This window comes from Chiloscyllium plagiosum, unplaced genomic scaffold (genome assembly GCF_037043375.1).
Source record: "Chiloscyllium plagiosum isolate Xiang-an unplaced genomic scaffold, Cpla_swu_hap1 HiC_scaffold_33, whole genome shotgun sequence".
Classification (NCBI taxonomy): Eukaryota; Metazoa; Chordata; class Chondrichthyes; order Orectolobiformes; family Hemiscylliidae; genus Chiloscyllium; species Chiloscyllium plagiosum.
The window spans coordinates 12224054-12243091 of NW_028270171.1; the positions used below are offsets into that span (position 1 = coordinate 12224054).

A 19038-nucleotide genomic window follows, 5' to 3' on the forward strand; every position below is an offset into this window, starting at 1 on the left:
GTGATCCCCTGGGTCACTCACTCCCCTGTGTCTCAGTGATCCCCTGGGTCACACACTCCCCCTGTGTGTCAGCGATCCCCTGGGTCACTATCTCCCCTGTGTCTCAGCGATCCCCTGGGTCACTATCTCCCCTGTGTCTCAACGATCCCCTGGGGCACACTCTCCCCCCTGTGTCTCAGTGATTCCCTGGGTCACACACACCCCCTGAGTCTCAGTGATATCCTGGTTCACTCTCCCTCTGTGTCTCAGTGATCGCCTGGGTCACTCACTCCCCCGTGACTCAGTGATTCCCTGGGTCACACATTCCCCCTGTGTCTCAGTGATCCCCTGGGTCACTCACTCCCCTGTGTCTCAGTGATCCCCTGGTTCACTCTCCCCCTGTGTCTCAGTGATTCCCTGGGTCACTATCTCCCCTGTGTCTCAGTGGTACCCTGGGTCACTCACTCCCCCTGTGTCAGTGATTCCCTGGGTCACACTCTCCCCCTGTGTCTCAGCGATTCCCTGGGTCACTCTCCCCCTGTGTCTCAGTGATCCCCTAGTTCACTCTCCCCCTGTGTCTCAGTGATCCCCTGCGTCACTCTCTCCCCGTGTCTCAGTGGTACCCTGGGTCACTCACTCCCCCTGTGTCAGTGATTCCCTGGGTCACTCTCTCCCCCTGTGTCTCAGTGATACCCTGGGTCACTCTCTCCCCCTGTGTCTCAGTGATTCCCTGGGTCACTCTCCCCCTGTGTCTCAGTCATCCACTGGGTCACTCACTGCCCTGTGTCTCAGTGATCCCCTGGGTCACTATCTCCCCTGTGTCTCAGCGATCCGCTGGGTCACTCTCTCCCCTGTGTCTCAGTGATTCCCTGGGTCACACACACCTGTGTCTCAGTGATCCCCTGGGTCACTCTCTCCCCCTGTGTCTCAGTGATTCCCTGGGTCACACACACCCCTGTGTCTCAGTGATCCCCTGGGTCACTCACTCCCCTGTGTCTCAGTGATCCCCTGGGTCACACACTCCCCCTGTGTGTCAGCGATCCCCTGGGTCACTATCTCCCCTGTGTCTCAGCGATCCCCTGGGTCACTATCTCCCCTGTGTCTCAACGATCCCCTGGGGCACACTCTCCCCCCTGTGTCTCAGTGATCCCCTGGGCCACACTCTCCCCCCTGTGTCTCAGTGATTCCCTGGGTCACACACACCCCCTGAGTCTCAGTGATATCCTGGTTCACTCTCCCTCTGTGTCTCAGTGATCGCCTGGGTCACTCACTCCCTCGTGACTCAGTGATTCCCTGGGTCACACATTCCCCCTGTGTCTCAGTGATCCCCTGGGTCACTCACTCCCCTGTGTCTCAGTGATCCCCTGGTTTACTCTCCCCCTGTGTCTCAGTGATTCCCTGGGTCACTATCTCCCCTGTGTCTCAGCGATCCCCTGGGTTACTCTCTCCCCTGTGTCTCAGTGATCCCCTGGTTCACTCTCCCCCTGTGTCTCAGTGATCCCCTGCGTCACTCTCTCCCCGTGTCTCAGTGGTACCCTGGGTCACTCACTCCCCCTGTGTCAGTGATTCCCTGGGTCACACTCTCCCCCTGTGTCTCAGTGATCCCCTGGGTCACTATCTCCCCTGTGTCTCAGCGATTCCCTGGGTCACTCTCCCCCTGTGTCTCAGTGATCCCCTAGTTCACTCTCCCCCTGTGTCTCAGTGATCCCCTGGGTCACTCTCTCCCCTGTGTCTCAGTGATCCCCTGGGTCACTCACTGCCCTGTCTCTCAGCGATCCCCTGGGTCACTCTCCCCCTGTGTCTCAGTGATCCCCTAGTTCATTCTCCCCCTGTGTCTCAGTGATCCCCTGGGTCACTCTCTCCCCTGTGTCTCAGTGATCCCCTGGGTCACTCACTGCCCTGTGTCTCAGTGATCCCCTGGGTCACTATCTCCCCTGTGTCTCAGCGATCCCCTGGGTCACTCTCTCCCCTGTGTCTCAGTGATTCCCTGGGTCACACACACCCCTGTGTCTCAGTGATCCCCTGGGTCACTCTTCCCCTGTGTCTCAGTGATCCCCTGGGTCACTCTCTCCCCTGTTTCTCAGTGATCCCCTGGTTCACTCTTCCCCTGTGTCTCAGTGATCCCCTGGGTCACTTACTCCCCCTGCGTCTCAGTGATCCCCTGGGTCACTCTCTCCCCTGCGTCTCAGCGATCCCCTGGGTCACTCTCCCCCTGTGTCTCAGTGATCCCCTGGGTCTCTCTCTCCCCTATGTCTCAGTGATCCCCTGGGTCACTCACTCCCCTGTGTCTCAGTGATCCCCTGGGTCACTCACTGCCCTGTGTCTCAGTGATCCCCTGGGTCACTATCTCCCCTGTGGTTCAGCGATCCCCTGGGTCACTATCTCCCCTGTGTCTCAGCGATCCCCTGGGTCACTCTCTCCCCTGTGTCTCAGTGATTACCTGGGTCACACACACCCCTGTGTCTCAGTGATCCCCTGGTTCACTCTCCCCCTGTGTCTCAGTGATCCCCTGGGTCACTCTCTCCCCGTGTCTCAGTGATCCCCTGGGTCACTCTCCTCCTGTGTCAGTGATTCCCTGGGTCACTCACTCCCCCTGTGTCAGTGATTCCCTAGGTCACTCTCTCCCCCTGTGTCTCAGTGATCCCCTGGGTCACTCTCTTCCCCTGTGTCTCAGTGATCCCCTGGGTCACTATCTCCCCGTGTCTCAGTGGTACCCTGGGTCACTCATTCCCCCTGTGTCTCAGTGATCCTCTGGGTCACTATCTCCCCTGTGTCTCAGCGATCCCCTGGGTCACTCTTCCCCTGTGTCTCGGTGATCCCCTGGGTCACTTACTCCCCCTGCGTCTCAGTGATCCCCTGGGTCACTCTCTCCCCTGCGTCTCAGCGATCCCCTGGGTCACTCTCCCCCTGTGTCTCAGTGATCCCCTGGGTCTCTCTCTCCCCTATGTCTCAGTGATCTCCTGGGTCACTCTCCCCCTGTGTCTCAGTGATCCCCTGGGTCACTCTCTCCCCGTGTCTCAGTGGTACCCTGGGTCACACACTCCCCCTGTGTGTCAGCGATCCCCTGGGTCACTATCTCCGCTGTGTCTCAGCGATCCCCTGGGGCACACTCTCCCCCTGTGTCTCAGTGATTCCCCTGGGGCACACTCTCCCCCCTGTGTCTCAGCGATCCCATGGGGCACACTCTCCCCCCTGTGTCTCAGTGATTCCCCTGGGGCACACTCTCCCCCCTGTGTCTCAGCGATCCCCTGGGGCACACTCTCCCCCCTGTGTCTCAGTGATTCCCCTGGGGCACACTCTCCCCCCTGTGTCTCAGCGATCCCCTGGGGCACACTCTCCCCCCTGTGTCTCAGTGATTCCCCTGGGGCACACTCTCCCCCCTGTGTCTCAGTGATTCCCCTGGGGCACACTCTCCCCCCTGTGTGTCAGCGATCCCCTGGGTCACTATCTCCCCTGTGTCTCAGTGATCCCCTGGGGCACACTCTCCCCCTGTGTCTCAGTGATCCCCTGGGGCACACTCTCCCCCTGTGTCTCAGTGATCCCCTGGGGCACTCTCCCCCTGTGTCTCAGTGATCCCCTGGGGCACACTCTCCCCCCTGTGTCTCAGTGATTCCCCTGGGGCACACTCTCCCCCCTGTGTCTCAGCGATCCCCTGGGGCACACTCTCCCCCCTGTGTCTCAGTGATTCCCCTGGGGCACACTCTCCCCCCTGTGTCTCAGTGATTCCCCTGGGGCACACTCTCCCCCTGTGTCTCAGTGATTCCCCTGGGGCACACTCTCCCCCCTGTGTCTCAGTGATTCCCCTGGGGCACACTCTCCCCCCTGTGTCTCAGTGATTCCCCTGGGGCACACTCTCCCCCTGTGTCTCAGTGATTCCCCTGGGGCACACTCTCCCCCTGTGTCTCAGTGATTCCCCTGGGGCACACTCTCCCCCCTGTGTCTCAGCGATCCCCTGGGGCACACTCTCCCCCCTGTGTCTCAGTGATTCCCCTGGGGCACACTCTCCCCCCTGTGTCTCAGTGATTCCCCTGGGGCACACTCTCCCCCTGTGTCTCAGTGATTCCCCTGAGGCACACTCTCCCCCCTGTGTCTCAGTGATTCCCCTGGGGCACACTCTCCCCCTGTGTCTCAGTGATTCCCCTGGGGCACACTCCCCCCCTGTGTCTCAGTGATTCCCCTGGGGCACACTCTCCCCCTGTGTCTCAGTGATTCCCCTGGGGCACACTCTCCCCCCTGTGTCTAAGTGATTCCCCTGGGGCACACTCTCCCCCCTGTGTCTCAGCGATCCCCTGGGGCACACTCTCCCCCCTGTGTCTCAGCGATCCCCTGGGGCACACTCTCCCCCCTGTGTCTCAGTGATCTCCCTGGGTCTCTCTCTCCCCACCCCGGGTCACTCTCCCCCTGTGTCTCAGTGATCCCCTGGGTCAGTCTCTCCCCGATCCCCTGGGTCAGTCTCTCCCCCTCCCCCTGTGTCTCAGTGATCCCCTGGGTCAGTCTCTCCCCCTCCCCCTGTGTCTCAGTGATCCCCTGGGTCACTCTCTCCCCCTCCCCTTGTGTGTCGGTGATCCCCTGGGTCACATATCTCGATGTTTCGCCCTCATGTCTCAATGATCACCTGACTCTCTCGATCCTTGCCGCCCAGTCTCTCTGCAACGCCCTTCTCTCGCGGCGAACTCTCTCTGACGTCGAAAGACCGGTTGCCGCCGCTGAGTCACGTGGCCCGACCTTTGCGTCACTGGCACGGGCCGGCCTGGTGACGTCAGGGGCGGTCAGCTGACGGTTTGGCGCGAGCGGTGGCCGCGGAACCAAATCCGGAGCGGCCCGGCCAGACCCGGCCCGGAACGGACTGGACTGTACTGGGGAGGGAGGTAAGCGACAAGGGGAGGTGCTTTCCCGTCCTGTCAGAGGCCCGCGCTGACATGGGGCTGCAGTTTGGGGAGGGGTCGTGTTTCGTTAGAAATGCAGGAGGGGACTTCATTCTCCGGGAGGTGTGTGGTGACAGTGAGGGGTCACAGTAACCGGGAGAGGCAGCAAGAAGGGGATGCTGTCTGGGGAGGGGAAGGTTCTGCAGGGTGGGTGGGGGTGGCGGGTAAAAGGGGCTGCAGGATGGGTGGGGGGGGGGTGGCGGGTAGAAGGGGCTGCAGGATGGGTGGGGGGGGGTCGGGTAGAAGGGGCTGCAGGATGGGTGTGGGGGTGTCGGGTAGAAGGGGCTGCAGGATGGGTGTGGGGGTGTCGGGTAGAAGGGGCTGCAGGATGGGTGGGGGGGGTCGGGTAGAAGGGGCTGCAGGATGGGTGTGGGGGGGTCGGGTAGAAGGGGCTGCAGGATGGGTGGGGGGGTCGGGTAGAAGGGGCTGCAGGGTGGGTGGGTGGGGGGGGTCGGGTAGAAGGGGCTGCAGGATGGGTGGGGGGGGGTCGGGTAGAAGGGGCTGCAGGATGGGTGGGGGGGGGTCGGGTAGAAGGGGCTGCAGGATGGGTGGGGGGGGGTCGGGTAGAAGGGGCTGCAGGATGGGTGGGGGGGGGTCGGGTAGAAGGGGCTGCAGGATGGGTGGGGGGGGGTCGGGTAGAAGGGGCTGCAGGATGGGTGGGGGGGGGTCGGGTAGAAGGGGCTGCAGGATGGGTGGGGGGGGTCGGGTAGAAGGGGCTGCAGGATGGGTGGGGGGGGGTCGGGTAGAAGGGGCTGCAGGATGGGTGGGGGGGGGTCGGGTAGAAGGGGCTGCAGGATGGGTGGGGGGGGGTCGGGTAGAAGGGGCTGCAGGATGGGTGGGGGGGTCGGGTAGAAGGGGCTGCAGGATGGGTGGGGGGGAGAAGGGTCTGTAGTCTGTGGGGGGGGGGAGACAAGGGTCTGCAGTCTGTGGGGGGGGGGGAGACAAGGGTCTGCAGTCTGTGGGGGGGGGGAGACAAGGGTCTGCAGTCTGTGGGGGGGGAGACAAGGGTCTGCAGTCTGTGGGGGGGGAGAGAAGGGTCTGCAGTCTGGCGGGGAGAGAAGGGTCTGCAGTCTGTGGGGGTTGGGGGGGAGAGAAGGGTCTGCAGTCTGTGGGGGTGGGGGGAGAGAAGGGTCTGCAGTCTGTGGGGGTGGGGGGAGAGAAGGGTCTGCAGTCTGTGGGGGTGGGGGGAGAGAAGGGTCTGCAGTCTGTGGGGGTGGGGGGAGAAGGGTCTGCAGTCTGTGGGGGTGGGGGAGGGAGAAGGGTCTGCAGTCTGTGGCGGGGGAGAGAAGGGTCTGCAGTCTGTGGGGGGGGAGAGAAGGGTCTGCAGTCTGTGGGGGAGGGAGAGAAGGGTCTGCAGTCTGTGTGTGGGGGGAGAGAAGGGTCTGCAGTCTGTGTGTGGGGGGAGAGAAGGGTCTGCAGTCTGTGGGGAGGGAGAGAAGGGTCTGCAGTCTGTGGGGGAGGGAGAGAAGGGTCTGCAGTCTGTGTGTGGGGGGAGAGAAGGGTCTGCAGTCTGTGTGTGGGGGGAGAGAAGGGTCTGCAGTCTGTGTGTGGGGGGAGAGAAGGGTCTGCAGTCTGTCTGTGGGGGGAGAGGAGGGTCTGCAGTCTGTGTGTGGGGGGAGAGAAGGGTCTGCAGTCTGTGGGGGTGGGGGGAGAAGGGTCTGCAGTCTGTGGGGGTGGGGGGAGAAGGGTCTGCAGTCTGTGGGGGTGGGGGGAGAAGGGTCTGCAGTCTGTGGGGGTGGGGGGAGAAGGGTCTGCAGTCTGTGGGGGTGGGGGAGAAGGGTCTGCAGTCTGTGGGGGTGGGGGGAGAAGGGTCTGCAGTCTGTGGGGGAGGGGGAGGGAGAAGGGTCTGCAGTCTGTGGGGGGGGAGAGAAGGGTCTGCAGTCTGTGGGGGGGGGAGAGAAGGGTCTGCAGTCTGGGGGGGGCAGAAGAAGGATCTGCAGTCTGGGGGGGGCAGAAGAAGGGTCTGCAGTCTGTGGGGGGGGGAGAGAAGGGTCTGCAGTCTGTGGGGGTGGGGGGAGAAGGGTCTGCAGTCTGTGGGGGTGGGGGGAGAAGGGTCTGCAGTCTGTGGGGGTGGGGGGAGAAGGGTCTGCAGTCTGTGGGGGTGGGGGAGAAGGGTCTGCAGTCTGTGGGGGTGGGGGAGAAGGGTCTGCAGTCTGTGGGGGTGGGGGAGAAGGGTCTGCAGTCTGTGGGGGTGGGGGGAGAAGGGTCTGCAGTCTGTGGGGGAGGGGGAGGGAGAAGGGTCTGCAGTCTGTGGGGGGGGGAGAGAAGGGTCTGCAGTCTGTGGGGGGGGAGAGAAGGGTCTGCAGTCTGTGGGGAGGGAGAGAAGGGTCTGCAGTCTGTGGGGAGGGAGAGAAGGGTCTGCAGTCTGTGGGGGGGGGAGAGAAGGGTCTGTGGGGGGGGGGGAGAGAAGGGTCTGCAGTCTGTGGGGAGGGAGAGAAGGGTCTGCAGTCTGTGGGGGGGGAGAGAAGGGTCTGCAGTCTGTGGGGGGGGGGAGAAGGATCTGCAGTCTGTGTGTGGGGGGAGAGAAGGGTCTGCAGTCTGTGGGGGGGGGGGGGGAGAAGGATCTGCAGTCTGTGGGGGGGGGGAGAGAAGGATCTGCAGTCTGTGTGTGGGGGGAGAGAAGGATCTGCAGTCTGGGGGGGGCAGAAGAAGGATCTGCAGTCTGGGGGGGCAGAAGAAGGGTCTGCAGTCTGTGGGGGGGTGGGAGAGAAGGGTCTGCAGTCTGTGGGGGGGTGGGAGAGAAGGGTCTGCAGTCTGTGGGGGGGTGGGAGAGAAGGGTCTGCAGTCTGTGGGGGCAGGGGGAGAAGGGTCTGTGGGGTGGGGGGGGGGATGGGGGAGGGGACTGCAGCCTGGAGAGGAGAGGGGATGCTGAGCCAGGAATGGGAATGCAACCTAGGGAGGAGGGGGACAAGAGTTGGGAAGGGAGCAGCAGCGAGGCAGGGAATGTGGTCTTTCGGTGAGCATATGATGGTGATTTAGGAGTAAATGTGTAAGGTTGTAAGTTTGCTCGCTGAGCTAGTAGATTTGTTTTCAGACATTTCGTTACCATGCCAGGTAACATCATCAGTGAGCCTCTGTTGAAGCGCTGTTGTTCTGTCCCGCTTGCTGTTTATCTGCCTTGATCTGTTGTTGTGGGTGATATCACTTAAGTTCTTTTTCTGCGAGGTTGGTAAATGGAGTCCAAATTTGTCTGTTAATGCAGTTCTGTTTTGAATGCCAGGCCTCTAGGAATTCCCATGCCTATCTTTGTTTAGCCCATCCCAGGATGGATGTATTGCCCCAGTTGAACAGGTGTCCCTCTGTCTCTGTGTATGGATACTAGTGATAGTTGGTCTTGGCTTTTGGTGGCTAGTTTAAGGCGGTACTGTGGCTCAGTCATTAGCACTGTTGCCTTACAGCGCCAGGGACCTGGGCTTGATTCCAGCCTGGGGCGATTGTCTGTGTGGAGTTTGCACATTCCTCCTGTGTCTGCGTGAGTTTTCTCGAGTTGTAGGGAACGGTTCTCGATGGGTTAGTCTTCAGAGGGTCAGTGTGGACATGTTGGGCCGAAGGCCCTGTTTCCACATTGTAGGGATTCTAATTCTAATTGTAGTTGGTGCTCTGGTGGCTAGTTTCCCGCCAGGAAAATGTAATGTTTGTTGCAGTCCTTGCAAGGTATTTTGTATATGATCATTCTGCTGGTTGGTACGGGATCCTTTAATTTCAACAGGAGCTGTTTCAGTGTTGTGACAAGTTTGTAGGCTACCATGATGCATAGGGGCCGGAGTAGTCTGGTTGTCATTTCTGAGATGTCTTTAATATATGGCAGGGTGGCTAGAGTCTCTGGGCGTGTTGTATGTTCTTGATTAGGTCTGTTGTATAGGAGCGCTTATTGGGTACCCATTGTTCCTGAATACATTGTACAGGTGTTTTTCCTTGGCATTTCTTAATTCCTGGGTGCTGCAGTGTGTTGTGGCATTTAAAATAATGTGCTAATGCAGCTCTGTTTGTGGGTGTTGGAATGATTGCTCCTGTAGTTGAGTATCTAGTCAGTGTGTGTGGCTTTCCTGTGAACGCTGGTCTGTAGCTCTCCATTGGCTTTGCATTCTTCTGTGTTGTCTAGGAAGGGGAGTCAGTTTTCTTCCTCTTTGGTGAACTTTACACTGATAAAGATGTTTTGTTTGTGTGTTTCTTCTAACTTGTTGCATTTCGTGATGACATCCACACAGCGGACCCAAAGCTTGGGCTTGATTGTGGTAAGTGCTGTTTGTTCTAACCCCTGCATAACTGCTTCTGCTAAGAGTCCAGATGTTGGTGATCCCTTAGGCATCCCATTGATTTGTTTGTAGGTCTTGTTGAAGGTGAAGTGGTTGTGAGGCACAGGTCTACTAGTTTGAGGATACTGTCCTTGCTGATGGAGTTGGTGCTGTCAGGTGTTTGTGTCCTTGGTTCATCTAGCAGTGAGGCCAGTATTCCTTTGGCTAGGGTGATGTTTATTGATGTGAATAGGACTGTCACATCGAAGGAAACCATGATCTTGCTGTCCTCTACCTTGATGTCTTTGTTAAGGAATTTCTGGGTAAAGTGAATGATTTGCAATGCAAACTGGAACACCTAGGAGAAGACTCAAGCCACTCCATCCAGGAGTGAGGAGAGGATTGCAGTTTTAGAGGTCATGCTGACAGGGCATGTGAGGAATGGGCTGCAGTCTGGGGAGAGGTGCAGGAGTGAGGAAAAGGCTGCAGTATAGAAGAAAATGCAGGAATAGGAGGATGCTGCAGACTTGGAGGTGCAGGAGTTAGAAAGGAGGGGCATGAGTGAGAGGCCTGTAATTTTTAGGGAGAATTCAGGCAGAACAGGATGGGGCTGTGATATGGAAGACTGTAGTGATGGGTAGAGGCTCCAGTCTGGGGTGGAATTGGACATGGTAAAGACCAGGGGCAGGAGTGAGGAGGATCTGGGGTTGGGGCCATAGTGATTGGGAGGGATCAGGAGTGAGCAGTGGCTACAAATTGATGCCTGTTATTCCTGGTGTTGTACCAAATATAAGATATGAGAGTTGAGAGAAAGCACCGACCAGGATTTTGTACTAGATTCGTACAGCACGGAAGCAGACCCTTTGATCCAACTTATCCATGCCAATCAAGTTTCCTAACACCATTAAACAAATCCCATTTTCCTGCAGTTTGCACATATCCCGCTAAATCTTTCGTATTCATATACCTGTCCAAATGTGTCTCATATGTTCTAAGTGTACCTGTATCTACCTCTTCCTCTGCAAGTTCTTTTCACATACAAGTCTATATGAATTATTTCTTATAGGCAATTAGACTACAGCTAAACATATATAAGAAATTATTTGGAGTTTTAGTCAGTTCCGGGGGAGATGGAAGGGCCAAAGATTGGGAAGAAGTCAGAGAGGAATAGTTGGAGGCTAGCGAGTGAGGAGAGGGATTGCGTTCGGGAGGTTATAGTAGGTGGGAATGAGCTGGGAGGAGTCTGAGGAACTGATGTGTAGAGTAAGGAAGGTGGAAGAGTGGGTGAAGAACAAAGGTGGTAAAGTGGGTAAGGAGTCTGAAGAAGGTGGGTCAGAGAGAACAGAGTGTCTAGAAAAGGGAGGAGTTACAGAGAAAGTGATGGGAGGGACCATAGAGAAATGTGCCTTAGGTTAGAGGGAGGGGGACCACGGAGATAGGTCATAGATGAAGAGAACTCATGGAGAACATTCTTCACAAATAAGATGATGATGATCAATGAAAGATAAAGGGGAGTTAGGTGATCAATTCGAATAGAGAACCCTCTGCCTTGTTTAGTGGATTGGTGTAGCAACATATGATCAGGATCCTGAGGAAATAGCTACAATTACTAATTGGTAATTGACTGAGAGCTTCACAGGACAGAGAGCTGAGTAACAAGGGCAGGTCACAGGAAAAGGGTGGGTTGTAGACTGAGAGAAGTGATGGGGATATATGTCACTGAGGAGAGTTGAGCATTGGGTCACAGAGGAGTGACAGAAGATATGAGTCACAGACTGAGAGAGGGGTAACTGTGGAGACGTGTCACAAACTGAGTGATAGGAGGCTGTGCCATCCATGAGGGAGGTGGAGGTTATGGATTTGGAGTAACAGGCGGATAAATGTCTCGTATGGAAGAGAACCAGAAAGCTTGCAGGTGGGTTTCATGAGTTTGTAGATATTCAAGGGTTTTGTCCAGAGATGATTAGAATGTGGAATTTGCTGCCATTAGGTGGTGAATAGTGTCAGTTCATTTCAGGAAGCCAGGCACTATAAGAGGAAGAAAGGTATGGAAGGAGATGTTGATGAGGTTTGAGGGGAGACTTGAGCATATTAATTGACTTGTGGTTGAATGTTAGTATATTAAAATCACTTTGTATATATCTGAAGGTTAAATCTCTTTGTACCCTTTGAGAAACTAGAGTTATCACTAGGTTTTTAATGCTGGTGGATGTGCTTGAAATATGAAATGCATCAAGCAGTGTTCAATGTTTTCTAATCAATCGATTCAGAGATATTGATTCACGCTTCTGGAGCAGGTGGGATCTGGGCCTTCTGTTTCAGACATTATCACTGCACTACAAAGGTTTTATTTTATTTTGTCCTTACAAGTGTCCTCAATTAATATTTTTATCTGCACTTTATAACTGATGATGCTACTCTCGTTTTCGTTTTTGGTACAGCATGCCAGCTTTGGACAGGCTCAAATGGAAACCAGGTATTTGCGTCCATCGAGTCAGCTGACAAGTTTGAGCTGCTTTTGGATGGAAAAATTTAAATTTGAAATAATTAAAATCAAACTTGGAGGCAAAAATCTGAAAGACTTTGTCAAGCTTCAGAAAACATGTAAATCTATTATCAGACTTACAGTAGCTAATAGGGCAGAGCAATTATTCATAGGCAGAAATAACGATAATGGAATACAGAGAAATGTGACGGGCCATTTCAGCACTTGCCACTCTGGCCGATTAGTAGATAGAGGTGCTGCATGAGATACAAATAGCAAGATGGCTTTCCTTATGGCTTCACCACACTTTCCCTGTATTCTAGTTTGATAAATTTTTGCATCAACTGACCAAAATAACCTATCTGGTAATTAGAACAGGTGATAGCTTTTCTTGGCAGAGAAAACCTGCTAGGCAAAAAATTGTTGTATTAGCAAAGTTGAATGTCTGATCCAGTATTTGCATTTCTACTGATCTGTGTTTGAGAAGCCAACTGTCATTGCCATCTGAGTATCAGGGCCCATCGAAATAGTTGATGCAACTACTCAGACACGGCTTGATAACCTTGGATGTCTTCTTTCATTATGCATTCAATGTGAAATTCAAAAGTTGGGCCTTTCCGACTGAAGCATTTTAAACATTACTGTCATTCATTTGTTCTCATGTTATCGATGCCAGCTTTGCCCCAAGAGGAGTGTCCACCCAACTTGGCCAAGATATTTTAAACTCTACTTACACAGAGACACTGAACACCTCTTAGGCAGCCTGACTTACCTAACATCCCCCTCTATGCAATTTGTTTCATACACATCAACAAAAGGTTTCAATTGAGTTGCCTGTAGTAATCATGGTGTAGATAGCAAATAGTAAATCGTGTTGGTTCTTGAAGAGCTTTATGACAAATTAACAGAATTAAGACCAATCAAAAATAGGTAGAATGTAGCTACAGTTCGTCTTACATAAACTAACTGTCGAACGGCCTCCTGTTATTCTTCTTTAATTTTGATATTATGGTTTAAAACCTTTCAGTGCCTCTCAGGATACTTAACACTACTTGGGAGAATTCCGTTTCATGTGAATGGCAAAAAATCCCAGATGCCCCTCCTTTCCTTCACTTCCAGCAGGAATACGGAACTGAATATTTCCCCACTTGTGACAGGTAATGCTTCCATTCCTGATTACTGTCATGGTAGAATGCGCTGAGACGCAATCCTGTTCTCTGGAGTTCAGACTTCCATTGCTTTTTCCCTGTTCAGCTGTTGCAATCAAGTGAGGTGCATGCTGTTAATGCAGCAGTTTTGGGGAAAACTTGAATATTATGTAGCTAATTTTCCAGAATTGCAGTTAATCACTGACAATAAAAGTGCTTCTTTGCCTGTTGAATTCTTCGGGATGTCCTGCGATTGTGCAAGGTGCTTCTGTCTATTAACAGTGGTGATTTTGAGATATGAAAAATGTCACAAATAAATGCTTATAAATCCATATTGCTTTGAAATCCAAAATTATTTCACAGCCTGAAATGGTGGTTTTCTTGATTTATAATGCTCCTTTTTGCTTCATTCGTTTATTTTTTGATCATAGTTTATTTTAATAGGTGTAATCAAACAGTCCCTCTTGCTGTTTATCTGCTATGGTCTGTTGTTGTGGGTGATATCACGTCCAGTCCTTTTTCTGCGAGGTTGGTAAATGGGGTCCAAATCTATGTATGTTAATGGAATGCCCAGGAATTCCCTTACGTGCCTTTGTTTAGCCTGTCCCAGGATGGATGTATTGTCCCAGTTGAACAGATGTCCTTCTTTATTTGTGTGTATGGATACTAGTGATAGTTGGTTGTGTCTTTTGGTGGCTAATTTAAGGTGGCACTGCTGGCTCAATGGTTAGCACTGCTGGCTCAATGGTTAGCACTGCTGGCTCAATGGTTAGCACTGCTGGCTCAATGGTTAGCACTGCTGGCTCAGTGGTTAGCACTGCTGCCTCAGTGCTAGGGACCTGGGTTTGATTCCAGCCTCTGGCAACTGTCTGTGTGGAGTTTGCACATTCCCCCTGTGTCTGTGTGGGGCAATATAAACTAAATCTAACTATGTGCAGTTAGGTGAACTGACCATGCTAAATCACTCCTAGTGCTCAGGGATGTGTCAGTTGGGGCATTAGTCAGGGATAAGTATAGGTGATAGGGTAGGGGAGTGGTTCTGGGTGGGTTAGTCTTCGGAGGGTTGGTGTGGACTTGTTTCCACACTGCAGGGATTCTAATTGATGCACTGCCAATCACAGCTGACCTTAATATCAATATGAGGGAAATTTACTGGTAAATGTAGCATATCACATGTTGGCTAGAAAATCAGCTAGTTATAGAACTGGACAGAAGAGGGTACTGCAGGTGCTGGAGATTAGAGTCAAAATTAGTGGTGCTGGTGAAGGGCTTTTGCCTGAAAAGTCGATTTTTCTGCTGTTTGGATGCTATCTGACATGCTGTGCTTTTCCAGCACCACTCTAATCTTGACTAGTTACAGGACTATAAAAGGAGAAAGTAAATGGAGAGATTGGCAAAGCCTTTTTAATCACTGGACCCAGATGGGCATGGTGCCTTCTCAAACATAGACAAAACCCCTGAGTTTTGTCTATCAGGGGTTATGGGGTAATGGCAGGAAAGTGGAAGTGAGTATTACCAGATCAGCCATAATCATTGATTTGCGGGACAGACTTGATTGGCTAAAAGGCTTACTTATGCTCCTGCGTCTTATGGTTTGATGCTGATTTTTTAGTCTGAGTATGTTCTAGGCCAGACCTAGATAGCATAAAGTTCATTTGTAGTCTGTTAGCATTAGAATTTAGCATATGGTCATCAATAGCATATCACATGACTTGGATGGGAAAAGATAGCTGAGAGATGAAGACATTTTTTTCATTAACCTGTCTGGGCATACTTTGGCACATCTTCAGGGCAAATGGGACTTGGAGCTGAACTTGAACCCTCAGGCCTATAGATCTGAACACTGATTTATAGAGTTTGATGCAATGCTGTTTCACTTCATGCATCTCAAACGCTCATCATCTGTATCTTTAAGCACCATTTCCTCAACTTTTGCTGTCAACTTCACAGATTTTTGTATGTGTAACTCCAGTTATGTGTTTCCTGTACTTTAAAATTATGCTATTTAGTTTATATTGCCCTCTTTATTCAAAACATATCATTCCCCAGTTCTCTGCATCACATTTCTTCTGACATGTTTTGTACATTTCAACAGTCTAAGCCCTCTTGATTTCTTTTTTAAAATATTAACTTGTGGGATATGCTGTTGGCAAGGTCAACATTTATTTCCAATTCCTAATTGCTCTGGAAGTGGTGGTGGTGAGCTGTGCTTTAGAACTGCTATAGTCTATGTGGTGTGGGTGTACACAGTGCTGGTCAGCAGGAGTGCCAGGATCTTGGAGAAAGTGAAGACTGTAGATGCTGGAGATTAGAGTTGGGAATGTAGTGCTGGAAAAACACAACCGGTCAGGCAGCATCCAAGGAGCAGGAGAATTGCTGTTTTGGATGTAAGCCCTTCATCAGGAATTCTCTCTGAAGAGCTTATGCCTGAAACGTCGATTCTCCTGCTCCTCAGATGCTGCTTGACCTGCTGTGCTTCACCAGCACCATGCTCATGTGCCAGGATCTTGTCCAGTGATGGTAAGAACAGTGGTATAGTTCTGGATCAGGCTTTGTGATATGGAGGCGAACCTGCAGATAGTGGTGTTCCTGTGCATCCGCTGCCTTTGTCCTTCAAAGTGGTAGAAGTTTCAGTTTTCAAAAATCTTGTTTAAGAAGCCTTGGTGAATTATTGCAATGCATCTTGTAGATGGTACACACCACTGCCACTGTGCATCATTGTTGCAGTGAGTGATGTTGAAGGTGTTCGATGAGGTGCCACTCAAGCGGGCTGTTTTATCCTGGATGGTTTTGATCACCTCGATTGTTATTGGAGCTGCACTCATCCAGGCAAGCAGGGAGATTTCCATCACATTCCTGATGTGTCTCTTGTAGACAGGCTTTGAGTAAGGTGAGCTATTGCAGAATTTCCAGCATTTGACAGCCACAGTATTTATGCACTGGTTTAGTTCATTGTCCGGTAACCCCACACAATGTAGATATTGGAAGGTTCAGTATTGGTAATGCAATTGAATGTCAAAGGATAATGGTTAGTCTCTATTGTTGAAGAGCCTAATTCAATATCTGAGGAATTGCTGATGATACGGAGTGTATTGAGCAGTCATCAGTGAACATTCACACCTCAGTTCTTATGATAGAGGGAAGGGCATTAATGCAGCAACTGAAGATGTTTGTGCCTAGGACATTACCTTGAGGAATTCCTGCAGTGATATCCTGTAGGTAAGATGATTGACACCCAGCAACAATAACTATTTTCCTTTGCTTGGTATGACTCAGTGGAGAGTTTTCCTCTGATTCTCAGTTTTGCAAAGGGTTCTTGATGCCACATGCATATACTGATCTATGAGGTTACACATCTTGGTTAAAAACAATTCTGCTTCTGATGGCTACAGTGCCTCGCGGATGACCAGTTTTAAGTTGCTAGGTCCTTTGAAACCTGTCCCACACAGCACCGTGATCATGCTAGACACCACGACAGAGTATCCTACTATCCTCTTCATTACGTTTCCAAGTTCTGAGCCACAAAACTTAGATAATTATGATATATCAAAAACAGTAGTGGTCCCAGCATTGGCATTTAGAGTACCACTGCTTACACTCCAGTCTGAAAAACAACCCTTCATCACAATTTTAAGACTTCAAATGTGCTGAGTCTATCATGGGACACATTATTGGATGCCTTTTACAGTGTTGATGTTATCAGTATCTCTGCTGTAGTGTAAATGCAATGATTTGTGTGCACAAATCCCACTTTACAGACTTGAGCACAAGAAACACAGTGCAGACTTCGCAAAGCATTTTGTAGTCCCTGCTATAATGCAAGAATCACAGCTGCCAATTTGTGCATATCATGTTTCCAAAAATTACAATGAAACAAATGAATGAATCATCTGTTTTATTGACGTTAGTTGCGATATAGATATTTGCTACAGCTCAGAGGAGAATTCTCCAACTCTTCTCCATATAGTGATGCAAGATACAAAACAGAAATTTCTGGAAAAATTCAGTTGGTCTGGCAGCATCTGGAGAGAAAGCAGAGTTAAAGCTGTTCTGAGTAAGTCACTGGACTTGAAATGTTAACTTTTCTGTTCACAAATGTTGTCAGACCTGAGTTTTTTCAGCACTCTTTTTCTTTGATTTCTAGCATCTGCAGTTTGTTTTTGGTTTGTTGTTAGATGTAAAAGACCGAATAACACTATTTGAGAAGTGCTTTGTTTAAGGAATCATTTGGAAAAACTGCATTTCAGTATTATATTGAAGTATCAGGTTATTTACAACATTCTGACTTAGCTGGAGTGTTATCATGAGCCAAGGCTCCTATCTGAGTGAGAGTGCTCATGGTATTTTGTTGTCTCTTGTTTAAACATTAAATTCAATTTCACAATTTGTCATGGTGGAATTTGAACTTGTGTTGTTGATCTTTATGTTGCTAGCCCAGGCCTGCAATGTCAATAGGAGAAGGTACTGAACCAGTATTGTTGTTGAACCCCCTTTATAGGGGAGTGTTATGAGCATGTGAAGTAGGCGAGCTTATATTGTGAATTGATTGTTAGGCTTGCTAAAGTGAATGCTTGCGATGCCTCAAAGGAGATACCAATAGTTTGGCAAAAAGTTTTTAAAAATTCATTCATGGGACAAGGACATCACTAGCTCGGCCAGCATTTAGAGTCCGTCCTAATTGTACAGAAGACGGTTGAGAGTCAATGACATTGCTATGTTTCTGTATTCACATGTAGACCAGATCAAGTAAGGAAAGCAGTTTCCTTCTCTGAAGGATATTAGTAGGCCAGGTGAGTGTTTTTTCCTGACAATCAACAATGGATTTATGATCATGAGACTTTTTATTCCAGATTTTTATTTAATTCAAATTTTACCATTTGCTGTGGCGAGGTTTGAACCTGGATGCCCAGAATATTCCCTAGGTCTCTGGATTAACAGCCCAGCAATAATACCACTAGGCCATTACATCCCCATCTGTTCTTGGCACCACAACTAGATGAGCCAAAGAGAAAGGCATTAACAACCAAGGAGTGCAAAATATTTGTGCCCAATAGAACCATTTTGCATGACAGATTTATAAAACCAATAAGTTTTGTGTCGCTTGTTATCTTGGATAGCATTATTGAGCCTTGGTTCCACAGAAACTTAGTTTTGATAGAGTTAACACTAGGTGCTGCACTGACAGTTTTGAGGCACCTTCACATTGTTATTTAAGTGGTCTGAGCAGTTTCCCTCAATGATGTTGACAAGTGCTTTTGGACAAGATATTAAACTGAATCTCATTCTCTATCTGTTAGAGTGCATATAAAATAGCCCATGGCACTATTTCAATGAGTGGGGGCGTTTTCCCTTGTTGGAGAAAGTGAGGACTGCAGATGCTGTAGATCAGAGCTGAAAATGTGTTGCTGGAAAAGCGCAGCAGGTCAGGCAGCATCCAGGGAACAGGAGAATCGACGTTTCGGGCATAAGCCCTTCTTCAGGAATGAGGAAAGTTTGTCCAGCAGGCTAAGATAAAAGGTAGGGAGGAGGGACTTGGGGGAGGGGCGTCAGAAATGTGATAGGTGGAAAGAGGTCAAGGTGAGGGTGATAGGTCAGACTGGGGTGGGGGCGGAGAGGTCAGGAAGAAGATTGCAGGTTAGGAAGGCGGTGCTGAATTCGATGGATTTGACTGAGACAAGGTGGGGGGAGGGGAAATGAGGAACCTGGTGAAATCCGAGTTTATCCCTTGTGGTTGGAGGGTTCCTAGGCGGAAGATGAGGCCACATCGGGTGCAGAGGATGCAATAGATGATGTGTGTGGAGGTGCAGGTGAATCTGTGGCGGATATGGAAGTTTCCTTTGGGGCCTTGGAGGGAGGTGAGGGGGGAGGTGTGGGCGCAAGTCTTGCACCTCCTGCGGTTGCAGGGGAAGGTGCCGGGAGTGGAGGTTGGGTTGGTGGGGGGTGTCCGGCACCTTCCCCTGCAACCGCAGGAGGTGCAAGACTTGCGCCCACACCTCCCCCCTCACCTCCCTCCAAGGCCCCAAAGGAAACTTCCATATCCGCCACAGATTCACCTGCACCTCCACACACATCATCTATTGCATCCTCTGCACCCGATGTGGCCTCCTCTATATTGGGGAGACAGGCCGGCTACTTGCAGAGCGTTTCAGAGAACACCTCTGGGACACCCAGACCAACCAACCCAACCACCCTGTGACTCAACACTTCAATTCCCCCTCCCACTCCACCAAGGATATGCAGGTCTTTGGACTCCTCCATCGCCAGAC

At 51.3% G+C, this 19038-nt stretch overlaps 1 protein-coding gene and 1 long non-coding RNA gene across 3 annotated transcripts in view; one reads left to right on the forward strand and one right to left on the reverse strand.

The window, feature by feature from the left end:
• Positions 1-4721, reverse strand: part of LOC148141209 (uncharacterized) — a 239297-nt gene extending 234576 nt beyond the window's left edge. The window contains exon 1 of the long non-coding RNA XR_015752559.1: positions 4595-4721. This is a non-coding gene — a long non-coding RNA (uncharacterized LOC148141209). The remainder of the gene's footprint in view (positions 1-4594) is intronic.
• A 6-nt stretch (positions 4722-4727) lies between these two features.
• The window catches only part of LOC122542210 (carnitine O-palmitoyltransferase 1, liver isoform-like), a 108334-nt gene continuing 94023 nt past the window's right edge, over positions 4728-19038 (forward strand). Inside the window, exon 1 of one of the 2 annotated variants that reach the window (XM_087978277.1) lies at positions 4728-4847. The gene's annotated coding sequence lies outside the window, so the exon portion shown is untranslated. Of the gene's footprint in view, positions 4848-12651; positions 12782-19038 lie in introns of those variants that run through there. The other variant, XM_043679700.2, reaches the window with a different exon arrangement.